The sequence below is a fragment of the Equus quagga genome, chromosome 14 (genome assembly GCF_021613505.1).
Source record: "Equus quagga isolate Etosha38 chromosome 14, UCLA_HA_Equagga_1.0, whole genome shotgun sequence".
Lineage (NCBI taxonomy): Eukaryota > Metazoa > Chordata > Mammalia > Perissodactyla > Equidae > Equus > Equus quagga.
Genome location: NC_060280.1, coordinates 12,798,158 through 12,810,480, shown reverse-complemented (window position 1 = coordinate 12,810,480; position 12,323 = coordinate 12,798,158). Strand labels below are relative to the sequence as shown.

The window sequence follows — 12,323 nt, the reverse complement described above, 5'->3', positions numbered from 1 at the left end:
CCATACCACACTTAGAATTATGCTTTGCCCAAGTACTACAAACAATTATAAAGGGCTTAATTCTTCCATTTTGACAAAAAGCAATGGCTACACTATAGTCTAATAATCACTAGCAGTCATTATACCACCTTCAGTCCTTAGGAGCAACATCCTAAACATAAGAGATTCACAACAAACACTTTCATCCAGAACAACTTCCCATATCTGCATATGTGTATCACTGTTATGTGTTTGGGAGGGGGACAAGGAAGAGGGGGGATACAGTCACAGCAAGAGGTTCCTGTTGAAAGACATTTTACTGACAAAGCAGTTTTCAATCTAACTCAGAATCCCAACAGTAGTACTGCTTTGTGGAGATAATTACTGAACTTTGGACTACTTTATTGTTCATTCATTTAACATGAATCATTAAACATACTCTGACATTACCCCAATTCCAACACGACAAATAACAGTAAGCTTTTGTGCTAAAAGTTATGGTATATGCCTCCATTTCCAACACGGTTTAAGGCAGGAAAAAATAAAACTGAGTTGCAACTGAGAACCCCCAAATACACAATAATAATAATGAAAAACTGACATGAATACTTCTGGAATTTTCCCCCAAACTCTATCAATTTCTATGGCTAAAAACATCTTGTTTTCACGTGATACCAAGTGCACAAAATTGCTAGTTTTATAGAACAACAGTGATAACAAAGAGAAGAAAATGATGCAGTAGCAAGACCAAAGCTCAAATATCAGATTTCCCTCTTATTAACTGTGTAATCTTACAGCAAGCTATGTAATCTCCCTTTGTCTTATTTTCTCATCTGTAAAACACAGATCATATCTCATAGTATTGTCAGGGTTAAATAAAAGAATATATATATATATAATGCCTGGTATATAACAGGCATAAAAAATATATATATTACATCTGTCCAATTATTGGAACAACCATCAGTATGTTCCTACCATTAAAAAAGACAGCTTACTGCCAATAAGCACATAAAAAGATGCTCAACATCATTAGTCATTAGGGAAATGAAAATCAAAACCACAATGAGCTAACTTCACACCTACCAGAATGGCTATAATTAAAAAAACAGAAAATAACAAGTATTGACAAAGATGTGGAGAAATTGGAACCCTCATCCTTTGCTGATGGGAATGTAAAATGATACGGCCACTTTGGAAAACACTGTGATGTTTCCTCAAAAAATTAAACACAGAATTACCATATGACCCAGTAATTCCCCTCCTAGATATATATCCAAAAGAACTAAAAACAAGGACTTAGCCATCTGTACTCAAATGCTCACAGCAGCATTATTCACAATAGCTAAAAGGTAGCAACAGCCCAAGTATCCATCAATAAATGGATATACAAAATGTGGTATATTACATACAATGGAATATTATCCAGCCATAAAAAGGAATAAAGTTCTGATACATGCTACAACATGTATGAAAACATTATGCAAGGTTACAAAAGCGAGACACAAAAGGATAAGTATTGCATGATTCCACTTATATGAAATATCTAGAATAGGTAAATTCATAGAGACAGAAAGTAGTTTAGCAGTTACCACGGCTGGGAAGACGGGGAATGGGTAGTTACGGCTTAATGGGTACAGAGCTTCTATTTGGGGTGATGAAAAATTCTGGAAACAGACAGTGGTAAACATTGTACAACAGTGTAAATATGATTAATGTCACTGAATTGGACACTTAAAAATGATTAAAATGACAAATCTTGTTAAATATAATTTACATAAAAGTCATTAGAAAGTCATCATCTTGATAGAAATGTTCACATAGTTTCCTGTCTTCAAAAAACTAATTCTACAATCTGCTTTTGACGATTAGCAAATATAAACAGTTTACGTATATAAAAAATTATAGAGGAAACCAGATCCAAGGTTTACGGGAACTCTCTGTACTATCTTAACAATTTTTCTGTAAACTAAAACTGTTCTAAAAATTAGTTGGGTTTTTTTTAAAAGGCAACTTACTGAATCTCAAAAAGCATTATGCTAAGTGAAAGAAGCCAGACTCAAAAGGCTGTATATACTGTATGATGCCAATTTACACGACATTCTGGGGAGGCAAAACCATAGGAATTAAAAAAAAAATAGGTGTTGCCAGAGATTAGAGGGTGAGTGGAAAGGACTGATTACGAAGGGGCATAAGGACACTTTCTGGAGCGATGGAAATATTCTATATCTTAATTGTGGTGGTGGCCAGTTACACATTGTTGGTATTTCCCATAATTTATAGAGCTGTATAACCTAAAACACCTAAACTAATAACCTACAACAGACGAATTTTACTATAAGTAAATTATATCTCAATAAACCTGATTTTTTAAAAAACCTAAACAGTTACAGTTCATGTCATGCATTTCAACACAGGCAGAATTTCAGTCCGATAAATGTCATTATGAGATCCAGTCAGATGAAACCAGGCTATAGTCTCTGAAGCCAAAGAGCACCTTTTCTCAACTCAGCACTGTAGTCTAAAAAACATTTACACACTAAACTAAAAAGAGGAGTCAGAACAGTTACAAATTACATTATAAACACATATAAATGACTTAAGTCAATTTGGTTATGGCTACTCATAGCACTATGGTTTAATTAGGTCTCCTTCAGAGTTTAACTTGGGGGAATAAAACACACACTTTGCATAATTCCCAAAACTGCAAATAAAACATCTGAAAAAGTATTTTCCTGTTCGCCAATTAGACATTTTCCTAAGGGCGTTTATCTCTTCCATCAACATCCATGTTCTTTTCCCACCTCATCAGAAGAAAAGTACCTGCACTGATTTCCCTCTATTGTCTCCTCTCATTTTCCCCACCCTTTTATCTTGAAAGGATTTCATCTTTGCTTTTTCCTCTCATTTCACAGTAGAACTTTAATACTTAATGTCCTCCTGCTTCTACTGGTATTTTCTGAAGGTAAACTGCCAATTTCTGTTCTTATAGGAAATTTTTTTTAATGGCCTATTTCAATTAGGATTTCCCATACTGCAAATTTTTAACCAATTTTCTTTTCTTAACACTGTCTATTCCTTTCTCTTTTCATAGTCAAATTCCTTATCAAATGCCTACTCATTTCACAACAGGAACTAGCATTACTCTGCTGCTCATCTACAGTCATCAACCTCTCCTTCAGTCCTCTTAACTATGTCTTCCACACTACTCAAGCCACAACGAGTTCACAGCCCATGCTAAGATTTCCTGAATCATCCAAGTAATATAAAAGTTCTGACCACCGGCCTCTAAATCCTTTATTGCAGATGTCTATTCTCACCTCTTACTTCACCTGTTCTGTCCTTATCTTTTCAAATAAGACTTGTGAATCCTTCCTTAAACCTGTACTTTATTTTCCTTACCTAAGTTTTTCCCCAAGTTGTTCCCTATGCATTGAAATTACTGCCCTTGACACCTCTTCACCTTCTTCTTCTACAGTAACAATTTAAGATCTAAACTCTTTATTCAAAAATCAAAAATCTTGCCTAATCAATGCTCATCAATTTTAAATGTAACTATACCGCCCTCTACATCTTTTCTTCCCCATCAACAATTTTTTAATAACTAAAGTACTTTATACTATATGTATAGACTATATGTATATACACATATATGTATATACGTAATACACATATATATGTGTACATATAGCATATGTATAAAGTACTTTAGTAGTTGGCTGTATGTATAGCAGTTGGACTATAAACTCCCTAAAGGCAGGAAATACCCATTCTTTCATATACATTCCAAAATCTGGCAAGTGCTATGTATCTAAATCCAGTACCATATGAATAGAAACTATGAAAAGAACACTAGGCTTAGCACTGCAAGACACTAAGTTCAAGCAATGCCTCTAATGTATTAGGCTAAACAAGTCACAATCTCACTGGGCCTCATTTTCCTCTTCAAGAAAATGATAAAAATATTATTTTTATATTTTACTTCACAGAGAGTAAGGTGGGTGGGGGGAAGCATAGTTAAGCTATAATCATCAATCAATACAAATGTAAGAATATTTACTTTATCATTGTTAATCATAGTTATCTTGCCTAAAATAAGCCTCTAGTGGGGGGTTTTTTTAAACTAAACTCAATGCACAGCAAAATAAGTGAATCAACACACCATTTACTCATATCAATAACTTTTGTCCTATAAGACTAACAGAAAGCCATATATTTAGCAGTAAAGATGTTAATTATATAGTATCTTAATGCACTCTCAAGGTTAAAAGATAAATACTTGCTGTTAAGCCAATAATGAGTACCTTCAAATCAACTAAAATGAAGAGTGTATAAAAATCCCATTCTCTTTTGTATCCAAATAGCTGAATCTAAAATTTTAAGAACTCCAAAAAGTAGTTTAAAATTGTATAAATCTCCTTTTTAACTGCCTAAAATGTCCATGTGCACTCTCCCATTGTGTTTTGAATCCATCATGTTATAAATAACAGATTGCAGAGAAAAGGAGGGATACAAAGTATACATAAATGCACAAAATAAAGATTTCAAAAATATGACTCCATGACAGAGACAGGGAAGTTTCTTCTAGTCCCAACCGTAACCCCATGAACAACCTGAAAGATATCCTACAGCAATATCATTAATGACCATAATTCCAATCAAAAGAGCATCAGGTGGGGGCCACCCCCATGGCCGAGTGGTTAGAGTTCCCCGTGCTCTGCTTCAGCAGCCTGAGTTTGTGAGTTTGGGTCTCTGAAGCGGACTTACTCCACTCATCAGCCATGCTGTGGAGGCATCCCACATACAAAAAACAGAGGAAGATCGGCACAGATGTTAGCTCAGGGCTAATCAATCTTCCTCACCAAAAAAAAAGGGCATCATGTATGGATATTATCAAAATAATTATAAATTATTAGTAATACATTTCTCAAACGAGTTGCTTTTCCTTTTCAAGTAGGAATCCAAGACAGAAAAGCAGAATTTTCATCCTTTAGATCTGCACTATCTAATATATGGTAGCTACTAACCACATGCAGCACACTATTCAGAGCTTGAAATGTAGCTAGTCCAAAGTGAGATGTGTTCCAAGTGTAAAATGCACATCAGATTTCAAAGACTTACCAAAAAAATGTGAAGTATCTTACATATGTGGCTCTCATTTAATATTTCTACTGGACAGCACTGATTTAGATGTAGTCAACTCTCGAATAAAAAATGGATACCAGAGGTATTACACATCTTGTTTAATATCTCACTGCCTGGTACTATCACAGCAGGGTCTAGAACCTGATCACCTTTATCCCACCCTTAGTAACAGAAGGAATTCATCCTTTAAGACTCAACTTAAGCATCATCTTCCTCATCAGATGCACTCATTCCCTCTCTCTCTCCCAGCCCAGGTAATCACATCTTTTTTAGTACTTCGGATGTACCACTGCCCTTATAACCACACTGTTAAAATTTGTGTGACTGTCTCCCCAGATGGAACAGAGACCTTCTTGAGGACAAGCAGTGCCTCATTCATTTTTCTATTCCGGGAACAAGTGCAGTGCAGGCAGCTTTGTAGGCCCTCTGAAAACAAGATCTTTCAGAGGGTCAATTTTTAGCCCTACTCAGGTACAATGAACAAATCAAATCACATACTATCTGAATGCACTGCACGAAAACTTTCACTGTTATCATTTACCTGCCTTAAATTCTTTTTAAATATGGCAAATATAATAAAATGGATAATTTATGTTATCAAAGCAACACAAGTTACAAAGCATTAAAAAAAGTGCTTTGTACTGCTGCTCAGAAAAGTTTGGTCTGACGCTCTGATAAGAACTCTGATCTCTTGGGAAATTCAACACTCTCGTTAGGTATAAATTCACTTACTGAATGTGCTTACTAAGTGCAAAAACACTGTGCTAGATTAAAAAAAGATTCCTAGACATGGGAATTGATGCATCAATATTCCATTAACTGAAAACTTTAGAATGGCAGAAGGGAGAAACAAAGCATCACAGGTTCAGCATAGAGCTAATTACATAAAGTTACAGTGTGTAAAATTCCTAAATGCAAGCATGCCAACTTTCATATTCCATAAAACAGAAAAACTTGTGAAACCTATGGATGAAAACATTAAAATGTATTGCTTGCCAAGAAAAACTGCAAGCAACATGCACACAAAACAAAAATAGCAAGAGATTTTCCTAGGAAAAAAAACTGCTGTAGAATCTGTTAATTTAGGCCAAGTTACTCGTGGAAGAAGCTCTGTATGTGCTTCGCGCCTATATAAAATCACTTCTGAATTAAGTTTAAATAATAAAATCTCTTTATTAAATAATAAAATCTCTCTCTTCTCATTCAGTCATAATGCTTTTCAGTACACAGACTGTCTTAACATTAAACAAGAAGTTATCTTCAACCACACAGTCCAATTCGCTAGCATGAACAAGAGCCCCAACGCCAACCAGGCAGAGCCGCTAAGAGGAGGCTCCCGCGGAGACTTCACCACCAGCCCAGGAAGCAAAGGTACAAAGTCTCTCTCGGAATCAGCCTTCCTGGAATCAGCCTTCCTGGACGTCAGCACAGCCTTCCCCCTTTATACGGTATCTTCAACACTCTTCGAGGAATAGCTTTCTCTTCTCTGCATCTCTTCTAATCTGTCGCTTTGATGCTCCAAAAATATTAAACCATTTTCCCCACAGAGCCTTTCTGCCTGACGCCCTCCTCGAAAGATTTTAGGGTACCTCTTTAATAGGTAATCTTGCTCAAAGAGGAAGGCCTCTTCCCTCAAGTCAACTCAACACCCACTGTTCAAAATAAAAACATCACTGCAACCCCAACTTCCTCAGCCTGATGCAGGGAGAGAACGACCACAGGCTCCCTCTCCCACGTCCTTCATCTCCAGACCTTCCTCCTCGCTGAGCTTCTCCTTCCTCATTGCCCTCCCCAATCCCTGCTCCCCCCCCCCCCCAAAAAAAAAATCCACAGCTGGAGAATCTCGTTTTTAAAGCCAAACCATTTACTGAGGAAAAGAAGTACGTGCTTTTTCCTTCAATTATTTATTGTTCCGCCGTCACTCAGGAAGAGTGGAGCAAGTATTTTTAATCTCACCGCCCTCCCAGAAAGATGATGCGCTAAATACACACTGAAATAATACTGTCTTGCCAAAGCAAGTGGATTCGCGGCAAAAAGGCAACCCGGGGGAAGGCAGGAGAAAAAGGATCCCGAGCCCCCGAAGCGGGAGACGGGACGAGGTGGTGAAGGGGGGCATAACTGAGAAGCGCAGCACACACAGTCGCCAGAACCTAACAACTCGACCGGGGAACAGGACCGGCCGCGGCGCTCCAGCCCGGTCCTCTCAGACAGGCGGCTGGCCTCCCCTCCCCCTCTGGGGCAAAACTAACTCCCAGACGCCCCCCACCCCGACCGGGGGGGCCTGCTGGGGGCGCGGGCCCCTGGCACCTTCGGCGGGGCAGTCGGCAACGGCTCGGGGGGAAGCAAGGCCCGGAGGGAGGTGAGTCGGGCCAGGGCAGCGCCAAGAGTACGGGATGGAGGGTCAGAGGCGGGCACCCGGGGGGCTGGGGGCCACGGCGAGGGACCCTCCCATCCTGGGATCCCCGGGGCCCCTCGCCGGCCTTGCAGAGCAGGGTCCCAGGTACCGACCCCCACCGCACCTACCGCTCCTCACCTCACGCTGCCTGAGCCTCTGCCTCCACCACAGTCCGAGCGCCCACAGCCGCCGCGGTCCCAACCATTTTCCCCTCAGCCGCCTCAGCCGCCGCGGAGAGCTTCGGCGGACTCCGCGGCCAGCCAAGCACAGTACGTCACTTCCGGCCTGGGAGGCACCGCCTTCCGCGCCCAGGCTTCTTGCGGATTGGCTGGTGTAGACGGCCTACCTGAAGTAGTGGGCGGGGTTTGGGCGAGTCCCGTGAGGCTCCATCCCGGCTAGTGGGGGCCGGGGGCTGGGGGCCGGGTGCCCCAGGGAATGCTGAGCCGCCTCTGGATGTCTCTGCATGCATTCCCGGACTGGGGGCGGCGGGCCTCCGGGACACCAGCTGCCACCTCTCAGGCCGGGCGTCGGAAGCGCCGCCAACCACCGAAGTACTCTATTGTTCCCGTGTCCTCTCCAGGGACTCCGCGCTCGCTTCCATCCGGGCTGCGGGTCCCAGATTCGCGGTCTTGGCCCCAGGCCCCGCCGAGATTGGTTTGTGATTGAAAGACTGAAAGGAACAGGCAAAATAGAAAATCGTCCTCTCTAACCAGCATTTACCGAGTCTCACGGTGGATCAGGTGCTGTGGGGTGTGTAATTAGTAGCCCATCGCGTGGATTGTGCAAAGCGCTTTCACATCAGTGTCTCATGTTAATTCCCCACAGCCAGATAAGGAAGATAGCCCAGTGATAACTCACAGCCAGACGGCTCTTTTACATTACAGAATATCTTCACACGCAATATCCATAATAATACCTTCCTCATGAGAATTGAATGAGATTATGCTTGTAAAGCGTTTAGCCCTCAAATGTTAGATTTAAAAAATTACATAACGATGTTAAGCAGTTAGGAAAATTATCCCCATTTACAGATGGTGAAGCTCCGGGCATGATTCAAATCAATTTTGACTCCAATCCGCAGCATTTTACAACAGATTGTCCCTTAAACAGTAAGAGAAGGGGGTCCGATCCTTCCAGACTAATGTGGGAGACTGATTTGGGCTACAATTCTCAGTGAAAAAAAATTTTGTGTGTGTAATTGTAAGAAGACTAAGAGAAGTAGAAACTTACCTACGACAAATAATAGGAAAGAAATCTGATTTTTCTTTCTTTCTTTCTTTTTTTTTGGAGGGAGGATGTGAAGTGGAGGTAGCCCTCTAATCACTGTAATAAACATGCCTACACCTCCCAGGAGATGAGGAGACTGGATAGAGTTGCTATCCTATGGAGAAATCTAGAAGCAACTGTATGATTATTCCTTGTGGCTGTGGCTGCCAACTCTTGTCTGCCCACCCTTCCTACTCCTAGCTTTTCGCCAGCTTCCCTTCTCTCCCTCATACGCACACTTCCAGACAAGGTTTACACACCCTAGAAGAATGTCCCTTAGGAATCCGCTTAGTTCTACAGCATTGTTCTGCTTTATCTCCTGATCAAAGGAGGAATTTCTAGAATTGGCAGCACTTTCAAATGATTAAAAGAGGAGGGGAAAAAGATTTATCTCAGGGTTGGTTTCCTAACTCCTGGCCCGGAACTGAGTGTGCCTTCGGAAAAGAAGGAAGAAGCTTTGAGAGAACACCATGTCTTGAGGGAAGATTAACTGTTAACTGCTTAACTTTTTTGTATCTTATATTTTTTGTAAGAGAAAATATTTTCCCTGGGTCCTAGCAGCAGAGAGCCCTCGCTGGAGTGAGTTCCTTGTTGCAGTTCCGACTTCAGCATTTCATTACGTCTCTTGAATGACCAGAAGCTTTCCAATAAGAAGAAGAGGAAGGAAGGGAGCTTGATGGTTCTCCAGTTTCGAAAAGAGCAGCATTCACAAATTGCCAGGTGTCAAGAATCTGCACTGGTAGCCCTCCCTTAGCATATTTCATCTGTCTGACAATGGCGTGTGAAGATGCACGTGTCAACAATAGAAACACAAACTTCTAGGAGAAAGTGCATACTGGTGCTGCTGTCATTTGGAACCAAAGAGAACATAGGTAGCAGCCATTTCTCCTCTTTCCATATTTCAATATTAATCTTTCCAGTTTCAATATTAAGATTTAAAGTTAGTGGCTGGCCTGGTGGCGCAGCAGTTGGGTGCACACGTTCCGCTTCGGCAGCCCAGGGTTCCCCGGTTCGGATCCCTGGAGCAGACATGGCATCACTTGGCAAGCCGTGCTGTGGTAAGCACCCCACATATAAAGTAGAGGAGGATGGGCACGGATGTTAGCTCAGGGCCAGTTTTCCTCAGCAAAAAGAGGAGGATTGGCAGCAGATGTTAGCTCAGGGCTAATCTTCCTCAAAACAAAACAAAAAAAAGATTAAAAGGTAAAGAAAAGAATTGAGGAGGTATTATGTTTTTAAGTGTTCCAATCCTAACCTCCCACAGAGAACTTCACAGCACCACAAATATTCCCAAACTTCTTCCAGTCCCAAATGAGAAATGGGTGACCTTGTTTTACCACAAGTAAAAATAGTGGCTGACATTTACTGAGCATTTGCTAGGGTTAGGCCCTGTTCTTAGTGTTTTACAAGTCATTGAATCTCTCCAACAACCTTACAGTAAAGTACCATTATTATATCCTCATTTTATAGCTGAGGAATTTGAGGAACAGGAGAGCATTGTCCAGAGTGTTGCCATGAGTGACACAGCTACTAAATAGTACAGCTGGGATCCAAACCCGAGTCTGACTGCACTGCCCCCAACAGGCCAAGGAGATTTTAACAACAATAAAGTAGCTGCAAAAGGCCGTTAGTAAGTAGATCTATTCCTCTCTTTCCTTTTCCAATATTCTATCCTTGCCCCAGTAAGGAGGGCTCTGCTTGATACTGTTCCACACAACTTAAAAGCTGTGGTGTCTACCTCTCAGAGATCATTACCTAAGGTAGATAACACCATCAGAGAGAAAGGACACTCAGAACATTAAATGTGTTGATGATGAAAGGATGTGCAGTTTGTAGAAGGAATAAGAAATGTTTGCCTTGTAATTCATTCGGGAAAAGAAAGAAAGAAAGAAGAAAGTACTGAGCCCCTACTTTCGGTATGTCAGGCACAATGGTCTGTGCTGGGGATACAGTAGTGAACAAGACTAGGTGTCTCTGCCCTCATAGAGCTTAGAGTCCAACAGGGGAGACAAACATTAAACCCTCATTAAACAATCATTTAATCTCAATTGTGATAAGTGCTATGAAGGAAAACCACAGGGTTCTTTGATTTAGAATGCAAGGCAGAAAGGCCTTCCCTGAGGAAGTGACATTGAGCTGAGATTCAAAGGATGAGTAGAAACTGAGTAAGGATGAGGAGAAAAGCATCCCAGGCAGAGGGAACAGTGTGTGCAGACACCGAGGGCGGAAGGAGCATGGTTCAACAGAGGAACTGAAAGGCCAGTGTTGCTGTAGTCCTGGAAGCAAGGGGGAAGTGGCTTTAGATGCGGTGGTGAGGCAGGCAGATCATGCCAGGCCTGGGAGGCTGTATAAAAAATTTTGGTCTTTAGCCTAAGAACGAGGAGAAAGATTTTAAGCTCCAAATGATCCAAGTTGCATTTTTAAAAGGTTTCTTGGGGTTGGGTAGAGAATGGGTTAGAGAGGGGCCATAGATGATTGGATGGCCCAGTTTGGAGGTTATTGCAACAATGTAGGGGAGTGATGATGGTAGCTTGAACTTTGCATAAGACAGTAAATATAAAGCTGAGCCAGGGTTCCTTCTTCAGAGAGAGTCAAGTAGGGGAAAGAAACTTAGAAACAAGTATGATATAGTGTGCTGAGAGCATTACTAGAGATATGTCCAGGTAACTTTGGGAGCTCGGGGAAAGAAGAGAGAAGGATGGAAGGTAGATTAGTTATCTATTGCTACAGTCAAATTACTCCAATACTTAGCAACAAAAATTTACTATCTCAGTTTCTTTGTGCAGGAACCCAGGTGCGGTTTAGGTGGGTACTTCTGCTAAAGGTTTCTCATGAGGTTGCAGTCAAGCTCTCTGCTGCCAGTCTCATCTAAAGGCTGAAATGGGGAGACATCCACTTCCAAGTTCACTCCCATGGTTGTTAGAAGATCTTGAAACATGGGCCTCTCCACAGGACTGCCTCACCACATGGCAGCTAGCTTCCCTCACATGAGCGACCAAGAAAGAGCAAGAGAGAACAAGAGTATGTAAGAGAAGCACTCCTGGACAGAAGCCACAGTCTTTTGTAACCTAATCTCAGAAGTGATGTCACATCACTTTTGCTGTACTCTGTTCAATAGAAGTGAGGCAGTAAGTCCAGTCCATGTTGAACAGGAGGAGAATACACAAAGGTGAGGAATATACAAGACTTGAATACCAGGAGGTGAAGGTCACTGGGGGCCATTGTAGAGGCTGACTACTCGAGAAGGTTTCACAGAGGATGCAGCACTTGAAGTGGCTATATTGGAGTTTTTCAGAAGCATCTCAGGAGGAAGGGCATTCCAGGCAAAGAAAAGGGCATGAATAAAAATACAGAAATATAAAAGAATTTCATGTGTTCAGAGGTCTGCTGTTGGCCATTCCATGACCAAGTGAGGGGGACTTAGGGAATATCACAGATTCAACTGAGGAAACTTTGAAGAGGAGGTGAAATGTCATTGGTCGAAAGATGATAAATTTACTTCTTTGAATTCTACCAATGTACTTGCATCTTTGTGAAA

The 12,323-nt window shown here is 41.4% G+C and overlaps 1 protein-coding gene across 2 annotated transcripts in view; it reads right to left on the bottom strand.

The window, feature by feature from the left end:
* Positions 1-7,784, bottom strand: part of PIK3C2A (phosphatidylinositol-4-phosphate 3-kinase catalytic subunit type 2 alpha) — a 91,419-nt gene extending 83,635 nt beyond the window's left edge. The window contains exon 1 of one of the 2 annotated variants that reach the window (XM_046685057.1): positions 7,658-7,784. The gene's annotated coding sequence lies outside the window, so the exon portion shown is untranslated. Of the gene's footprint in view, positions 1-7,647 lie in introns of both variants that reach the window. The other variant, XM_046685056.1, reaches the window with a different exon arrangement.
* Between the last annotated feature and the right edge of the window lie 4,539 nt (positions 7,785-12,323).